Genomic DNA, 17986 nt, shown 5'->3' with positions numbered 1-17986 from the left:
ATGGGAATCTCTGTTGCGATTATTTTTCCTAATAGCCAAAAACACAGGAACAATCCAAATGTCCATCAACTGGTAAATGGAGAAATAAAATATGACATATTCGTCATTGGAAAGCTATTCAGCATTGAAAAGGAATTACTACTATATGCTTCAACATAGATGAATCTTTAAAAATGTGCTAAGGAAAAGAAACCAGACACCAGAGCTAATATATTGAATCACTCCAATTGTATCTAATGTTCAGAAAGGAACCTAGAGAGAAATAAAGTAGATCAGTGGTTGACTGGGTCCAGGGGCAGAAATAGGGATTTAATGTAGGACATGAAGGGTCTTGTTGGGGTGATAAAATGTTTAAAAATGGACTATTGTAATAGTTTCATAAGTCAATTTATTAGAAGTCATTGAACTGTTATTTCAAAATGGATGAATTTTATGAAATGTAAATTATACTTCAATAAAGCTGTTTTAAAGAGTAAATAATAATTATGGTTTATCTTGCCTATGTCATTGTCCAGGTATAATTTTAGTTTGAAGGAACATACATATAATTGCTTAACCGGTGATTTTTGTGTCTAGAATTTCCCTCCAAGCTCCAAAAATTACAAAAGCAACATTCTCTGTTCTTTGTGAGTCCAAAAAGTAGTTGGAGAAATATGGTATGTGCAGGAAAAATTCAATAGTACAAGATAGCATTAATTAAGATTATTCAGAATGTACACAGAATATACATCTACTTCTGGGAAATTGGTGATATAAGTTGACTTCAAACCCTTTCCAATGAACAACTAGAATAAGAAAAGGAAACTGCATGGGTTAGTGGCTAATACAAAGGGAGAGTGCCTTCTACATACTCAAACCATATTCTGAAAAATGGAATAGGCTGCAAAGGCATCTCAACGGCTAACTTATAGATTTCCTTTCTAAGAAAAGAGATACAGTTGTGGTTAATGAAGGAAATCCTGAAAACGTCTCCTTATTCAGAAGTGTAAGGGCTGGGGCTAGGGGTGGACTGCGAAACAAACAAAAGCCATTCTAAGTCAAGCTCTTTTTTTCTTCGGATCATGGCTTTCAGAAGTCTCAGTGATAGTCAGCATCTGGCCTCACCACTCAGCTCACTTGCTATAAAATCTATGTCTGATGAAAATACTGATCCACTGATAAGTTCACTCACATGTTGGAGAGACAGTGTCCTTAACAAGAAAGGCATACCTCTGATAGAAGTATTCCTGTATCTAGGAGGGCAGAATCTGCAATCTATAGCTACTGACTTTGCCTGAAACAGAGGCCAAGCCAATTGGCCACTGGATACCTTGCATAAATTAAATCATGCCTTAAATGACTTGCAGGGTAGAAATCTTGACAATTCTAGATAAATAACACAGAGGTTAGTCCAGCTCAATCCTTTACATTAGTTTTGGAATTGCAAGGACTTGAGACATACAGTGGATCCTTGAATAACACAGGTTCAAATGGTCTAGGGCCACTCGTGTATATTTATTTTTCAATAAATATATTGGAAAATTGTGAGGGGATTTGTGACAATTTGGGAAACTTGCAGATTAACTGAATAGCCTAAAAATATGAGAAAAATTAAGAAAAATTGAGATATGTCATTAATACATAAAATATATAGATACTAGTAGTCTATTTAACAATTTGTTTTTTAATTTTATTTATCATCTACTTTATCATTACCATAAAATATACACCAATGTATTATAAAAGTTAAAATTGACTAAAACTTACACATATAATCATTTACTGCACTTGGAATCATTCACAGCCAATCCTTAGGTATATGTGATATCTAATATAAAATTAATAATACTCTAGTTTTCTTACTGTTTTATCACTTTTCTTTCAAAGAATTACTTTACTGTAATGTGTACCTCTCTCTCTTTACTGAAGGAACTGTGTGTGAGGTAAATGGTTTTTTAAAAATGTAACCATATTTCCAATACAGTATTATCAATATGATTGTAATACTGTATGCCAAAATTTTATGATTAGTTCATCAGTGCAGAGGCTAAGCTATACACTAATGATTTTGAGTCATAATCACTACACTGTGACTATACACAAAGGCTACACACTATGATTGCAAAGCAGTCATATCATAGGCTACCATAAAACAATTGTATTCCTGCTTCTTCATTATCAATGCATGAATTGTTATACCTATAAATAAATATGATTTTTTCACATTATCATTTCACTTTTGATATCTAATGTCATAATATGTATAGCATCTACAGTGTTTTGTATCACATAAGACAATATTGATGTAGGTGCTGACAGCTTAGTTCGTAAATAGGCAACATAAACCTATGGTTTTGATAAATACAGTATAGTATTGTAAATGTATTTTTTCCATGATAACATTTTCTTTTCTTTTCCTGCTGAGTAGGGAGCCCTATGCAGGGATGGATCCCTGGATCTTAGGATCATGACTTGAGCTGGAGGCAGATGCTTAACTGATTGAGCCACCTAGGCACCCCATCAGTAAGGCTTCTGGTCAACAACAGGTTGTTAGCAGTTATTTGATGAGTCAAAATTTAAAATCATGGATTTTCAATTGTGTGGGACTCCGCATCCCCAACATTCACCTTGTTCAAGCTCAACTGTAATTTCATCTTTTGCACAGTCATTCAATAAATGTATATCAATTGTACCTCCTCTGAGCTAAGCATTTTTCAGGCAGGGAAGATGCAGTAGTGAAGAGAATAGAAAAGGCCTAAATAAATAAGCTTTAAAAAATAAGATAGTTTTAAATAGTGATAAGCACTATAAAGACAATATAATACCATATTGAAATAGAGAGTTACTTTTGGGATAAGGAAACACATCTACTCTAAATAGAATATGGAGGGAAAGCTCCACTCTGTCACTTAGCTGGGTACACCAGGCAAGGTATTTAAATTCTCTTATACTCAACTTTCTTTTCTGTAAGTACACAGTGTCTTTCTATTGGGCACTGGGCTGAGCTTTGGCATGCATCATCTCATTTACTTCTCATCAGTACCCATGCTGTAGGCATGAGGAAACTGAAGCATTAAATTATTAAGTAATTTGCCTGAGATCTTAACTAATGAATGGTAGATTTAGAAATCTAACCCAAGTTTACAGTCTCAAGACTGCTGCTATACTGCCTCCCAAAAGGATTATGCAACCAACCCTGACATGTTCCAATAAGAATTAAATGAGAGCACACATGCAAATCACCTAGTATAATAACCTTCCTATCATAGGCAGTCAGCCAGATGCATGTAATGTATAAAATATTGAGGGCTTGGGAGACACAATTTGAAATTGCAGTGGTGTTTATTGACAAGATAAAGCTCAATATTTTCTGAGATGTGTTTTGTACTTTACATGGCATATTTCATGTATTATCCTAAGTATCCATGGTCTATCATGTTTCTTTTTTTTTTTTTTTTTTTTTTTTTTTTCTTTTTTTTTTTTTTATTGGTGTTCAATTTACTAACATACAGAATAACACCCAGTGCCCGTCACCCATTCACTCCCACCCCCCGCCCTCCTCCCCTTCTACCACCCCTAGTTCGTTTCCCAGAGTTAGCAGTCTTTATGTTCTGTCTCCCTTTCTGATATTTCCCACACATTTCTTCTCCCTTCCCTTATTTTCCCTTTCACTATTATTTATATTCCCCAAATGAATGAGAACATATAATGTTTGTCCTTCTCCGACTGACTTACTTCACTCAGCATAATACCCTCCAGTTCCATCCACGTTGAAGCAAATGGTGGGTATTTGTCATTTCTAATAGCTGAGTAATATTCCATTGTATACATAAACCACATCTTCTTTATCCATTCATCTTTCGTTGGACACCGAGGCTCCTTCCACAGTTTGGCTATCGTGGCCATTGCTGCTAGAAACATCGGGGTGCAGGTGTCCCAGCGTTTCATTGCATTTGTATCTTTGGGGTAAATCCCCAACAGTGCAATTGCTGGGTCGTAGGGCAGGTATATTTTTAACTGTTTGAGGAACCTCCACACAGTTTTCCACAGTGGCTGCACCAGTTCACATTCCCACCAACAGTGTAAGAGGGTTCCCTTTTCTCCGCATCCTCTCCAACATTTGTTGTTTCCTGCCTTGTTAATTTTTCCCATTCTCACTGGTGTGAGGTGGTATCTCATTGTGGTTTTGATTTGTATTTCCCTGATGGCAAGTGATGCAGAGCATTTTCTCATGTGCATGTTGGCCATGTCTATGTCTTCCTCTGTGAGATTTCTGTTCATGTCTTTTGCCCATTTCATGATTGGATTGTTTGTTTCTTTGGTGTTGAGTTTAATAAGTTCTTTATAGATCTTGGAAACTAGCCCTTTATCTGATATGTCATTTGCAAATATCTTCTCCCATTCTGTAGGTTGTCTTTTAGTTTTGTTGACTGTATCCTTTGCTGTGCAAAAGCTTCTTATCTTGATGAAGTCCCAATAGTTCATTTTTGCTTTTGTTTCTTTTGCCTTCGTGGATGTATCTTGCAAGAAGTTACTATGGCCGAGTTCAAAAAGGGTGTTGCCTGTGTTCTTCTCTAGGATTTTGATGGAATCTTGTCTCACATTTAGATCTTTCATCCATTTTGAGTTTATCTTTGTGTATGGTGAAAGAGAGTGGTCTAGTTTCATTCTTCTGCATGTGGATGTCCAATTTTCCCAGCACCATTTATTGAAGAGACTGTCTTTCTTCCAATGGATAGTCTTCCCTCCTTTATCGAATATTAGCTGCCCATAAAGTTCAGGGTCCACTTCTGGATTCTCTATTCTGTTCCACTGATCTATGTGTCTGTTTTTGTGCCAGTACCACACTGTCTTGATGACCACAGCTTTGTAGTACAACCTGAAATCTGGCATTGTGATGCCCCCAGATATGGTTTTCTTTTTTAAAATTCCCCTGGCTATTCGGGGTCTTTTCTGATTCCACACAAATCTTAAAATAATTTGTTCTAACTCTCTGAAGAAAGTCCATGGTATTTTGATAGGGATTGCATTAAACGTGTATATTGCCCTGGGTAACATTGACATTTTCACAATATTAATTCTGCCAATCCATGAGCATGGAATATTTTTCCATCTCTTTGTGTCTTCCTCAATTTCTTTCAGAAGTGTTCTATAGTTTTGAGGGTATAGATCCTTTACATCTTTGGTGAGGTTTATTCCTAGGTATCTTATGCTTTTGGGTGCAATTGTAAATGGGATTGACTCCTTAATTTCTCTTTCTTCAGTCTCATTGTTAGTGTATAGAAATGCCACTGACTTCTGGGCATTGATTTTGTATCCTGCCACGCTACCGAATTGCTGTATGAGTTCTAGCAATCTTGGGGTGGAGACTTTTGGGTTTTCTATGTAGAGTATCATATCATCGGCGAAGAGGGAGAGTTTGACTTCTTCTTTGCCAATTTGAATGCCTTTAATGTCTTTTTGTTGTCTGATTGCTGAGGCTAGGACTTCCAGTACTATGTTGAATAGCAGTGGTGAGAGTGGACATCCCTGTCTTGTTCCTGATCTTAGGGGAAAGGCTCCCAGTGCTTCCCCATTGAGAATGATATTTGCTGTGGGCTTTTCATAGATGGCTTTTAAGATGTCAAGGAATGTTCCCTCTATCCCTACACTCTGAAGAGTTTTGATCAGGAATGGATGCTGTATTTTGTCAAATGCTTTCTCTGCATCCAATGAGAGGATCATATGGTTCTTGGTTTTTCTCTTGCTGATATGATGAATCACATTGATTGTTTTACGGGTGTTGAACCAGCCTTGTGTCCCAGGGATAAATCCGACTTGGTCATGGTGAATAATTTTCTTAATGTACTGTTGGATCCTATTGGCCAGTATCTTGTTGAGAATTTTTGCATCCATGTTCATCAGGGATATTGGTCTGTAATTCTCCTTTTTGGCGGGGTCTTTGTCTGGCTTTGGAATTAAGGTGATGCTGGCTTCATAGAACGAATTTGGAAGTACTCCATCTCTTTCTATCTTTCCAAACAGCTTTAGGAGAATAGGTATGATTTCTTCTTTAAACGTTTGATAAAATTCTCCTGGGAAGCCATCTGGCCCTGGACTCTTGTGTCTTGGGAGGTTTTTGATGACTGCTTCAATTTCCTCCCTGGTTATTGGCCTGTTCAGGTTTTCTATTTCTTCCTGTTCCAGTTTTGGTAGTTTGTGGCTTTCCAGGAATGCGTCCATTTCTTCTAGATTGCCTAATTTATTGGCGTATAGCTGTTCATAATATGTTTTTAAAATCGTTTGTATTTCCTTGGTGTTGGTAGTGATCTCTCCTTTCTCATTCATGATTTTATTAATTTGAGTCTTCTCTCTCTTCTTTTTAATAAGGCTGGCTAATGGTTTATCTATCTTATTAATTCTTTCAAAGAACCAACTCCTGGTTCTGTTGATCTGTTCCACAGTTCTTCTGGTCTCGATTTCGTTGAGTTCTGCTCGAATCTTTATTAGCTCCCTTCTTCTCTTGGGTGTAGGATCTATTTGCTGTTTTTTCTCTAGCTCCTTTATGTGTAAGGTTAGCTTTTGTATTTGAGTTCTTTCCAGTTTTTGAATGGATGCTTGTATTGCGATGTATTTCCCCCTTAGGACTGCTTTTGCTGCATCCCAAAGATTTTGAACGGTTGTATCTTCATTCTCATTAGTTTCCATGAATCTTTTTAATTCTTCCTTAATTTCCTGGTTGACCCTTTTATCTTTTAGCAGGATGGTCCTTAACCTCCATGTGTTTGAGGTCCTTCCAAACTTCTTGTTGTGATTTAGTTCTAATTTCAAGGCATTATGGTCCGAGAATATGCAGGGGACAATCCCAATCTTTTGGTATCGGTTCAGACCCGATTTGTGACCCAATATGTGGTCTATTCTGGAGAAAGTTCCATGTGCGCTTGAGAAGAATGTGTATTCAGTTGAGTTTGGATGTAAAGTTCTGTAGATATCTGTGAAATCCATCTGGTCCAGTGTATCATTTAAAGCTCTCGTTTCTTTGGAGATGTTTTGCTTAGAAGACCTATCGAGTATAGAAAGAGCTAGATTGAAGTCACCAAGTATAAGTGTATTATTATCTAAGTATTTCTTCACTTTGGTTAATAATTGATTTATATATTTGGCAGCTCCCACATTTGGAGCATATATATTGAGGATTGTTAAGTCCTCTTGTTGAATAGATCCTTTAAGTATGATATAGTGTCCCTCTTCATCTCTCACTACAGTCTTTGGGGTAAATTTTAGTTTATCTGATATAAGGATGGCTACCCCTGCTTTCTTTTGAGGACCATTCGAATGGTAAATGGTTCTCCAACCTTTTATTTTCAGGCTGTAGGTGTCCTTCTGTCTAAAATGAGTCTCTTGTAGACAGCAAATAGATGGGTCCTGCTTTTTTATCCAGTCTGAAACCCTGCGCCTTTTGATGGGGTCATTAAGCCCGTTCACATTCAGAGTTACTATTGAGAGATATGAGTTTAGTGTCATCATGATATCTATTCAGTCTTTGTTTTTGTGGACTGTTCCACTGAACTTCTTCTTAAAGGGGAATTTTAAGAGGCCCCCTTAAAATTTCTTGCAGAGCTGGTTTGGAGGTCACATATTCTTTTAGTTGCTGCCTGTCTTGGAAGCTCTTTATCTCTCCTTCCATTTTGAATGAGAGCCTTGCTGGATAAAGTATTCTTGGTTGCATGTTCTTCTCATTTAGGACCCTGAATATATCCTGCCAGCCCTTTCTGGCCTGCCAGGTCTCTGTGGAGAGGTCTGCTGTTACCCTAATACTCCTCCCCATAAAAGTCAGGGATTTCTTGTCTCTTGCTGCTTTAAGGATCTTCTCTTTATCTTTGGAATTTGCAAGCTTCACAATTAAATGTCGAGGTGTTGAACGGTTTTTATTGATTTTAGGGGGGGATCTCTCTATTTCCTGGATCTGAATGCCTGTTTCCCTTCCCAGATTAGGAAAGTTTTCAGCTAGAATTTGTTCAAATACATATTCTGGCCCTCTGTCCCTTTCGGCGCCCTCGGGAACCCCAATTAAACGTAGGTTTTTCTTCCTCAGGCTGTCGTTTATTTCCCTTAATCTATCTTCATGGTCTTTTATTTGTTTGTCTCTTTTTTCCTCAGTTTCCCTCTTTGCTGTCAACTTGTCTTCTAGGTCACTCACTCGTTCTTCCACCTCGTTAACCCTCGTCGTTAGGACTTCTAGTTTGGATTGCATCTCATTCAATTGGTTTTTAATTTCTGCCTGATTAGCTCTAAATTCTGCAGTCATGAAGTCTCTTGAGTCCTTTATACTTTTTTCTAGAGCCACCAGTAGCTGTATAATAGTGCTTCTGAATTGGCTTTCTGACATTGAATTGTAATCCAGATTTTGTAACTCTGTGGGAGAGAGGACTGTTTCTGATTCTTTCTTTTGAGGTGAGGTTTTCCTTCTAGTCATTTTGCTCAGTGCAGAGTGGCCAAAAGCAAGTTGTATTGGGAAAAAGAGAAAAAGAGAGGAGAGAAAGAAGGAAAGAAAAGAGAAAGAGAAAAAAAAAAGGGAAGAAAAAGAAAAAAAAACGAAAAAAAAAAAGAAAAAGAGAAAGAAAAAGAAAGGAGAAAAAAAGGGGGTGGGGGAAGGAAACAAATCAAAAAGCAAAACAAAACAAAACAAAAAAAAACCAAAAAAAAAAAAAAAAAAAAAAAAAAAAAAAAAAAAAAGAACCACAGGGGAGTATCTTCTGATTCTGTGTACTTTAAGTCCCTTGGCTTCTCCTGGAAGTTGTCCGTCTAGCTGATCTTCTGGGGGAGGGGCCTGTTGTGCTGATTTCCAGGTGTTAGCAGTTGGGGGAGCCGCTGTGCCCCTGCCTGGTGCAGGGCTCAGTGGGGGTTGTTTACACCGTGAGGCCGCAGGAGGAACAGCCCCAGTGGCGGGGCAGCTCTGGAAACCCGGATTCAGCTCCGGCAGGAACTCTGTCTGCAGGGCCTGGAGGCTCCGGGGCGGGGCCGCTGATGTGCTCAGCTGGGGCAGGAGCGTACTTGCTGTCCTGGGCCCTCCCGGCCTCTGCCTGTCCTGGGGGAGGCGGGATCCTGGGCTGTGTCCCGGCGCCCTGTGCTCCGGAGCCTGCGCTGGTGGATTCGCGCTCCCGGGGCCGCGCAGCCCCCTCCGCGGAGCCGCCCCCGATCCCCTTCAGCTGCTCCGGGTCCCGCCGGGTCCCGCCGTGCGCGCTGCAGCCCTTAGGGAGCTCGGCGCACTCTCCCGGCGCGCAGTTGCTGTTACTGTCCCCGGGAGCCCGAGGGCCTCCTCGCCCTCCTGGTCCTGCTCCAACTCCCCACGAGCCCCTTTCCGCCCGGGAAGGTCGGTGCAGCTCCTGCTCCTCCGGGACGGGGCTCTCCTGTCCTGGGGACACTCGCCCCGGCCTCAGCCCGGCTCCTCGCGGGCCCCTCCCCCTTGGAGGCCTTTGTTCCTTTATTCCTTTTTCCCCCGTCTTCCTACCTTGATAGATGCGCGAACTCTTCTCACTGTAGCATTCCAGCTGGTCTCTCTTTAAATCTCAGGCCGAATTCATAGATTTTCAGGATAATTTGAAGGTTTTCTAGGTAGTTTGGTGGAGACAGGTGATTTGGGGACCCTACTCCTCCGCCATCTTGCTCCTCCCTCGTCTATCATGTTTCTTACCATTAATGGAAGTCAGTGCATTAGGGTATCATATTGGGAGATTGGGTGGCATGTTATAACATGAAAAGAATAAACCAAGCATTGCTCCCTACAATACAATTATTATTCTTTCCCATCATTGACTCTTGCCCCTGCTTCTTAGGATATTTCTATACTACAGTAAAGGACAGAGCAGTAAACACAATTTCACTTAACAGAAAAAAAATTTCCCAGCTTGTGCAACAGTGCCAAGCTTTATTTCCATGATCTCCTATTACTCTCCAGCCCAAAGCAAACCACCTATTATATTTATCGTTTTGCAAAAGATTAAAAATCAGTCCGTTCTCCTCAGTCTTCTCTTGCATGATTACTGTCATGGGAAGTTTACTGATTTTGGTTCAGCAAAGGTAGCTCCTACTGGAACTAGTCTTCACCACAATTTAACTTGTCTGTCATCACTGGAGAGAAGCTAAGTGTCACAAAATATTTTAGCAAAACACCAGGTGGCAGTGCTTCAGCAAAGAACTGCTTTTGTTCCTGATACATGGAGTACACTAGAACCTGATTCTCAAGGTAGAAAAATAGAAAGAGAGATAAAAGATTCACAAAGTAGTGACTTTTGAATAAAGATGTGGAGGAAGTTTAGAGGTACACCATGCAGATATTTGGAGGGGACAGTATTGCAGGTGGAGAGGACAAAGGCAAACAGCAAATATCTTGATATGGAAATATGTTTTGAGTATTTAAGGAACAATATCTCATCTTTCCCTGTAGCTCCTTATTCCTTCCAGAACACTCTTGTATAAGAGATTTGCTAATGCATGCAGCACTGTTAACTGATTAGTGGATGATTTCATCTATTGATCCTGGGGCAAATTTGTACCTGAGTTTGGCATCTTCCTTTCCAGTTCCTTTTGGGTTCCAGTGGAAACCAGTGTAATTTCACCATTGCTGAGATATCCAGCCACCCTCTTCTGGAACCAATTGCTTCTCCATATACCCAACCCTTGCTCTGTAGGAGCCCTGAAAGATGCTACACCCTGGCTGACAATAAAAGTTAGAGATGATTTTAAAGGTAGGAAAGTTATTTCTTATTTCTAAAATATACAAAATGAGAACATGTATGTCCATTATCCCTAAAAAGTAAATATTTTTAACAAAAATTAAAAATTGGGAATGATTAAACCTATCTCAAAGGGTTTCCTAATGTATAAATTAGATAATGAATCTAAATGTATACTGCAGCACCTAACATATAATAAGCTCAATAAATATCAACTTTCTTTTTTCCTAGTAAAGCCTGCCTTTCCTTTAATGTACAGGTCTATGACCTGTTACTGCTTTTTCTTCTCTACACATGGGTTCAGTGATGGAAGGTTCTAGGAAATTCATCTGCTTGTCTGTTTCCCTAGAGGTAGACATTATTTCCTTCTACTCCTGGAGTGCAATGCGGGGCTTGAATTCACAACCCTGAGATCAAGACCTGAGTTGAGATCAAGAGTCAGATGCTTAACCGACTAAGCCACCCAGGTACCCTGACTTGCAGAATTCTTCATAAAACTTTGTGGAATTCTACATAGCATTGCTACTGAATAAGGAGCTTGTTTTATAGAAAGCTAAGTATAACAGTGAGTGGAGGTGCTTGCTATGTGCAAAAAGATTATGGAATGGGTGATGGAAAAAGTGGTGACAAATACCAGCTACAATCAAGTGACCAAATGGAATATAAACTAAGACTATAGCAGTTATGAAAATTTATTTTTTGTTTTGATATGCATATATTTATATATTCACCATTTTTTACTCCTCTTTCCCATTTTCCTATGCATATTAGCATAAAATGTGCTAACATATATTAAACTTATATCTCGTTGTATCTCAGTAATTAAGCTACAGGATATCATTAAGACAGTGTGACTCAGCTACAAGAGGAAGAACATCACCCCCAAACGGATAAATAAACTGTATCTTTAGTATGAGGGAAGACAATCTTGTTTTTGGTTGAATGAAGAATAATTGCATCATAATAACAGAAAGCATAATTTTGCTATTGCTTTTTTTGAAAGTTAAGTGTTGTTAAAAGAGGTATATATGAATGCCAAGTTGACAAGGAGTAGCTTTATATTGTCTCAAACTTAACTAGCTGGACGTATGTTTCCCAGAGTTTCCTTTTCTGTATTGTTCTGGGTTAGGGTTAGCCACAAAAGACGTTTGTGTAAGATCTGGAAGGTGGTTGTGACGCAGCAGCCATATTTTTCATGTTCTGCAGGTTGCTGCAGGGCTCCAGGCACATGCTGCTCACAATCAGCTGACTCATCCTACTGCAGGCTCTTGACTCCTTCATCTCCCGCCACATCTCCTAATTCAGGTTCTCTTTGGCTTGGGTCAAGTATGCATGTAGCATGATGGCAAATGATACCCGCTCCTCCTGAAGGTCATCTACCACTATAAGATTGAAGGAGGGAGGAGACCGGCAAGTTTTAGTTTGTCTTTGTGTGTTCCAGTTGATCTCATGAGCTCTAGTTTTTACAAGTCACAGTTTGTCCCTGACTTTGTTTACACCCAAATTTCCCTCACAAAGGTTACTCTGGCTGAGTTCCAGTAAATTCAGGCTCAATACTAGGTGCAAAGACAACAGCTTTGCATAGACTCCTCCACCAGCTATAGCAATAGCAGAGACTTATAATCAGTCTCTGATTCTATACTACTCATGGTGATTGGTGGTTCTGCATCTCTAATTGTACCCTAACTGACACAAAGGCTAAAAGGAAAGGGCTAAGGAGATAATTTTCAAGACGATTCCAGATAATTAGACCCAGATTTGTGATGTGAGCCTCTTTAAGTGACACTACCACCTTAAATCATTATGGGCCAAATTTATTCGACTTCAGACAAATTTGCATATGTTCTAGATGATTGATTTTAAGTCAAAAATTCAAGACTGAGAATGTATTAGAAGACAGTTACTCAGGATACCTGCTTCCAAATGACATAAAAAAGGATTTAACCTAGAATTACATCTTCTGATTCAGGCCACAGATTAAGCATCCATACCCACTAGCATTTCTTGTCTGGGACCTGTGGGTGTGCATTTCGGCTTGGCTCCTGCAGCATGGGGGGCTCTCTCTTATTAGCTCTGGGGTTTTTGTTCAGCTTTATTATCACTTCAAACACTCTGTTCCTGGAGAGCACAGAAATACTTTGCTGAATCTTCCAGCTGTAAGGTTGAAATGGTAAAGCTGAGGATTTAGCTGCCTTCTGTAGTTTTATAGACTATCAACCATTCTTTGCATTCTGGTCAAAAGAATTCTGATGAGCAAGGATAGTGATCTCTCCACTGGCAAGCTGCATATACCAAAAAATATAGTATGTGTTCTGCCTTGTTTTATACAGACAGTTCAGGGTACTGGATGTCTGGCTCCTCTCACATGGATGTGGCTGCTGGACGTGAGTGACTTGAGGCCACATTGGATCCTGAGGAGAAAGTCAGATAACAGAGCTGATGTAGTAAATAAAATATTGTTAAGAATTAGACTAATTTGAGGCACCTGGGTGGCTCAGTCGATTAAGCCTCTGACCTTGATTTTGGCTCAGGTCATGATCTCAGGGTGGTGAGATTAAGCTCTGCGTTGGGCTCTGTGCTGGGCATGGAGCCCGCTTGGATTCTCTCTCTCCCTACTCCGCCAGCCCCACTCTCTCTATAAAAAAAAAAAAAAGAAAGAAAGAAAGAAAAAAAAAGAGAAGACTTAGACTAATTTAGGACCCAAAGGTAAACCCAACTAAAATCATAATATGTAATATGGTTGTTTTTTCTCCAATCTTCCTTCCTTCTTCAAATGCACGTGAAGTGCCATATGCCTTCGGCAGTCCTTTTATCCTTAACATTCTTACCCTTGTCTGGAACCACCCCTGCTGCAGTAGATGGAGGCCATGAATAGCCCCGGCAGGCGAAGAGCAGCATGTGGCCTCTACTCCCCCACACAGATGTGTTTAGCTTTGCCTCAAGCTCAGAGCTCTCTGAGTGTGTGGCAGCACATACACGTAGTTCCCAGGTTCTGATGCTACTCTACCAGACACGTTGGTTTCTTCTGTTTCTTGCTCACATGGTCCATGCACAGTTAAGAGTCTAGCTCACCCCAGATGTTACTTTGTCTACCAGTCTTTCCCTGATTGTTTAGTTAGGCAGTACCTCTAAAGGGACATGGAAAAAGCAATTAGATTTAAAGTTTTGAGCTGAGGGACATGAAAACTGAACCAGTTGACATACATTGATAATTCTCAGCAGAATAATTTTTGGGACCCATTGGAAATAGAGTTTATTGTGGGCCACGGAACTTCCTTGTAATCAACTTACTGGTTGTTAATTTAAACAATACATACCTTTCTCTATCTAGAATCTAATGATTAAACACACACACACACACACACACACACACACAAACACACAACACCTCACAGATCTTTGGCTTTCTCAGTGAAAGACAATCCTATCCAAAGCAATGAGTGCACTGTTTTTCTTCTTCCTTACTGAGTTCTAGGGCTCTACTTAACTTTTAGAGTGAATAAACCTACTTCAAAGTCAAATGACAATATATCAATTCTTCTGACTTTCTGAATCCATTCAGTTATTTATATTTTATGAAATTATGACAGAAATGAAATATTATTCTTTTGAAACCTGACATTGAGCTTTACTTACTAGACTTGGAAAAGGATCAGGATACTTAATCCTATTGACTCCACAAGTAGAATTGTGCTTATTAGGTCATGTGTCCTAGAATTGTCCTGAGGTCCCATTTTCTCTTGTTGGCCTAGAGTGTTTGGTCTCATTTATTAAATTCCGTGGCTAGGTTTTTTGTTTGTTTGTTTTTTGTTTTTGTAAAATAAAGTCAAGATAAGCATGCTAGATCTCTCTGTGACACAATGCTCCTACAGGACGTGACATCTATAGGCTTCACACACTTAGGACATGTCAACACTACATGGTGGTTGAAGTTCTGTATGCTGTTACTCATCATGTGGAATGCAACTGTCAGTGTTCTGCTTGGTTTCATTACTTAATGGTTGAATTAACCTAAAAGTGCCAAAATGCAAATAACTAGAAAAGAAAGTGCAGACAAGATCTCTAAAACAATGCCAGTTCTTTGTTTCTAAGGTCAAAGTAACTTATTGATGAGTGGTGCAGGGAAGAGAGTTTATAATTAGTTAAGACACCTACCCTTCTGTCCCTTTGCATTGCTGAGTGCTGACAATAGCTGATGGCCGATGCCTTTGTTGGCGATTATTTGTAACAAAGTGAAGGAGACCATGTGCTGTGGGTGCAGCAGCCTGGGGAAGAGCATGGTGACATGATTTTCCTCCCCTGCTGTATTTCTGATGTAGAGGTGTGGAGTTGCTCAGCAGCACATAGCTATGGCCTCTGAAATGTGGTTTCTGGCTGGATCAAGTTTGAACGTGCTATGACACTCACTTGGCCTGTCCTAAATATTGTTTTGTCTTTCCTTGGGATTTAATGATAAATGATTATATCTGGTAAAGGACAAGCCTAAAGCTTAATTCCAAAGGAATAATTAGAAGGAGATTTATTACTTAAAATTTCCAAGTTTAGTAAATTAACCTGTGATAAGATCTGACAGGCTTATCTGAAACAAATTTACTATGAAACATGGCTGTGATTGCAAATACTTATTCATGTTTTGATTCTTCTCTTGCCTCCAGCCTGATTCTCAGATGAAAATTACTCACTGATCTTTAGCTTCCCGACATGAGACAAATGAGAAGTCATGACGTCCTTTCCTTCCTACTTACCACCAAAACCACGAGAACTGGTAACTTCGCGACAGCAAACATTGCTCAAATGATATCAAAATATACTTCTGACTTCTGTAACCTCTCCAGTTGTGTATTGGAATCCCAAATGTAACAGCAGTAGAATCATATTCATTTATGATGTAACTCTATGCTTAATTTAGTAAAAGTTATAGGAAGGGGGAATAAAAGAAACAAAACCAACAAAAACCAACAAAAAAAGAAGTTAGAGGAAGGGAGACTCCATGAGTCCAATGAATTCAAATAAATTTGGCCATGTTGTTGCCATGACTGGATGCATAATGTTTGGTGCATTTCTACAATTCTTATTATAGTTGTCACGAAAATGAAACCTTTCCCAATATGCTGTTTTGTCAGTGAAAATGTTCCAAATTATTAATAGTATAAATAGTTTTCAAAATTAAAATATTTCCCCTTTCCATACATTGAAGGACTAAAGATTGTTTTCCATCTTATTCTGAAAATTCATCTAGTGAAGGGGTTTATGTCAAATTATCAAATTCTCAAAATTTTGTTTTTGTTTGATCACCTAATAAAGAAACCCAAATAAGAATAATTGAGTTATTTTAAAATAAACTGTCCTCAGACTCTCCCTGGTTCTGTTATAGAAATCCCCAAACTCACATATCATATGATGCCACAGAATCACTATTGGGGCTCCCAGATTTTCCGTATTCTCCCTCCTTCTTACATCCTTGATAATGGCTATCCTCTGAACTGCCCATGCATTTTAATGTGAACATTACTCACTTTTAATCTTGTATATTTCAGTCCAATGAGAGCTACTCTAATCATATATACATACTCTTCCACATTTCTTATCCAGTTTTGCAAACTACTAGAAAAAGGAGCCAAACAAACTTTGAGAGCTAGGGGAGTTCATATTCTCTATATATTTTATAATTTTTATAATTTTTTATACTTTATAGTTTTTAAACTACAATCACCATGCTGTATATTACATCCCCAGGCCTATTTATCTTATGTACAGAAGTTTATACCTCTTGACCACCTTCACCCATTTTGCCCACCAACCCATCTCCGCTTCTGGCAATCTGTTCTCTGTATCTAGGAGTTGTTGTTATTGTTTGGATTTCACATGTAAGGGAGATTATAAAGAATTTGTCTTTCTCTGTCTGACTTATTTTACTTAGTATAATGCCCTCAAGCTCCATCCATGTTGTCAAAAATGGCAGGATTTGGGATGCCTGGGTGGCTCAGCAGTTAAACATCTGCCTTCGGCTCAGGGCGTGATCCTGGAGTCCCAGGCTCGAGTCCCACATCAGGCTCCCTGCGAGGAGACTGTTTCTCCCTCTGCCTGTGTCTCTGCCTGCCTCTCTGAGTCTCTCATGAATAAATAAATAAAATCTTTTTAAAAAGTGGCAGGATTTCCTCCTTTTTTTGTGGATGAATAACATTCCATTGTACATATATATATACCAAGTTTTCTTTATCCATTCATCTTTTGGTGGAAACTTAGATTGTTTCTATGTTTTGTCTCTTGTAAATAATATAGCAATGATCATGGAAGTGCAGATATCTTTTTGAGATACCTTTTCATGTACCTGTTGGCCATTTGTATGTCTTCTCTGGAAAAATGTCTATTTATGTCGTTTGCCCTTTTTTAAATATATTTTTTTTCAATTCAGTAGTATGTATTCTGTATATATTTTGGATATTAACTCCTTATCAAATATAAGATTTGCAAATATTTTCTCCCATTCTGTGCATTATTTTTTCATCCTGTTCATTGTTTTGTTGACAATTTTCTTTGCTGTACAGAAACATTTTGGTTTGAGGTAGTCCTGCTTATTTGTTTTTGCTTTTGTCTGACTTTGCTTTGGGTGTCAAATCCAAAAAGTCATTGCCAAGACTGATGTAAAGGAGCTTACCCCCTATATTTTCTTCAGGAGTTTTATGGTTTCAAGTCTTACATTCAAGTCTTTGATCCATTTTAAGTTGTATTTGTGTGAGGTGTAAGATAAGGGTCCAGTGCCATTCTTTTGCATATGACTGTCCATTTTTCCTAATACCATTTAGCAAGGAGACTATCTTTCCCCATTGTATATTCTTGGCTCCTATATCATAAGTAAATTGACCAAATATGTGTGGATTTATTTCTGAAATCTCTGTTCTGTTCCATTTATATTTGTGTCTATTTTATGCCAATACCTTACTGTTTTGATTGCTACAGCTTGGTAATATAGTTTGATATTATATAATACAGTGATGTCTCCAGCTTTGTTCTTCTTTCTGAAGATTGCTTTGGCTATTTAGGGTCTTCTGTGGTTCCATACAAATTTTAGGTTGGTTTGTTCTATTTCTGTGAAAAATGTCATTGGAATTTTTAAAATAAATTTATTTTTTATTGGTGTTCAATTTTCCAGCATACAGAATAATACCCAGTGCTCATCCTGTCCCCGCCACCCAGTCACCCCCGCTCCCAGCTCACCTCCCCTTCCACCACCCCTAGTTCCTTTCTCAGAGTTAGAAGTCTTTCATGTTCTGTCTCCCTTTCTGATATTT

This window comes from Canis aureus, chromosome 9, assembly GCF_053574225.1.
Source record: "Canis aureus isolate CA01 chromosome 9, VMU_Caureus_v.1.0, whole genome shotgun sequence".
NCBI classification, from domain to species: Eukaryota; Metazoa; Chordata; class Mammalia; order Carnivora; family Canidae; genus Canis; species Canis aureus.
This window is presented reverse-complemented; position numbering follows the sequence as displayed.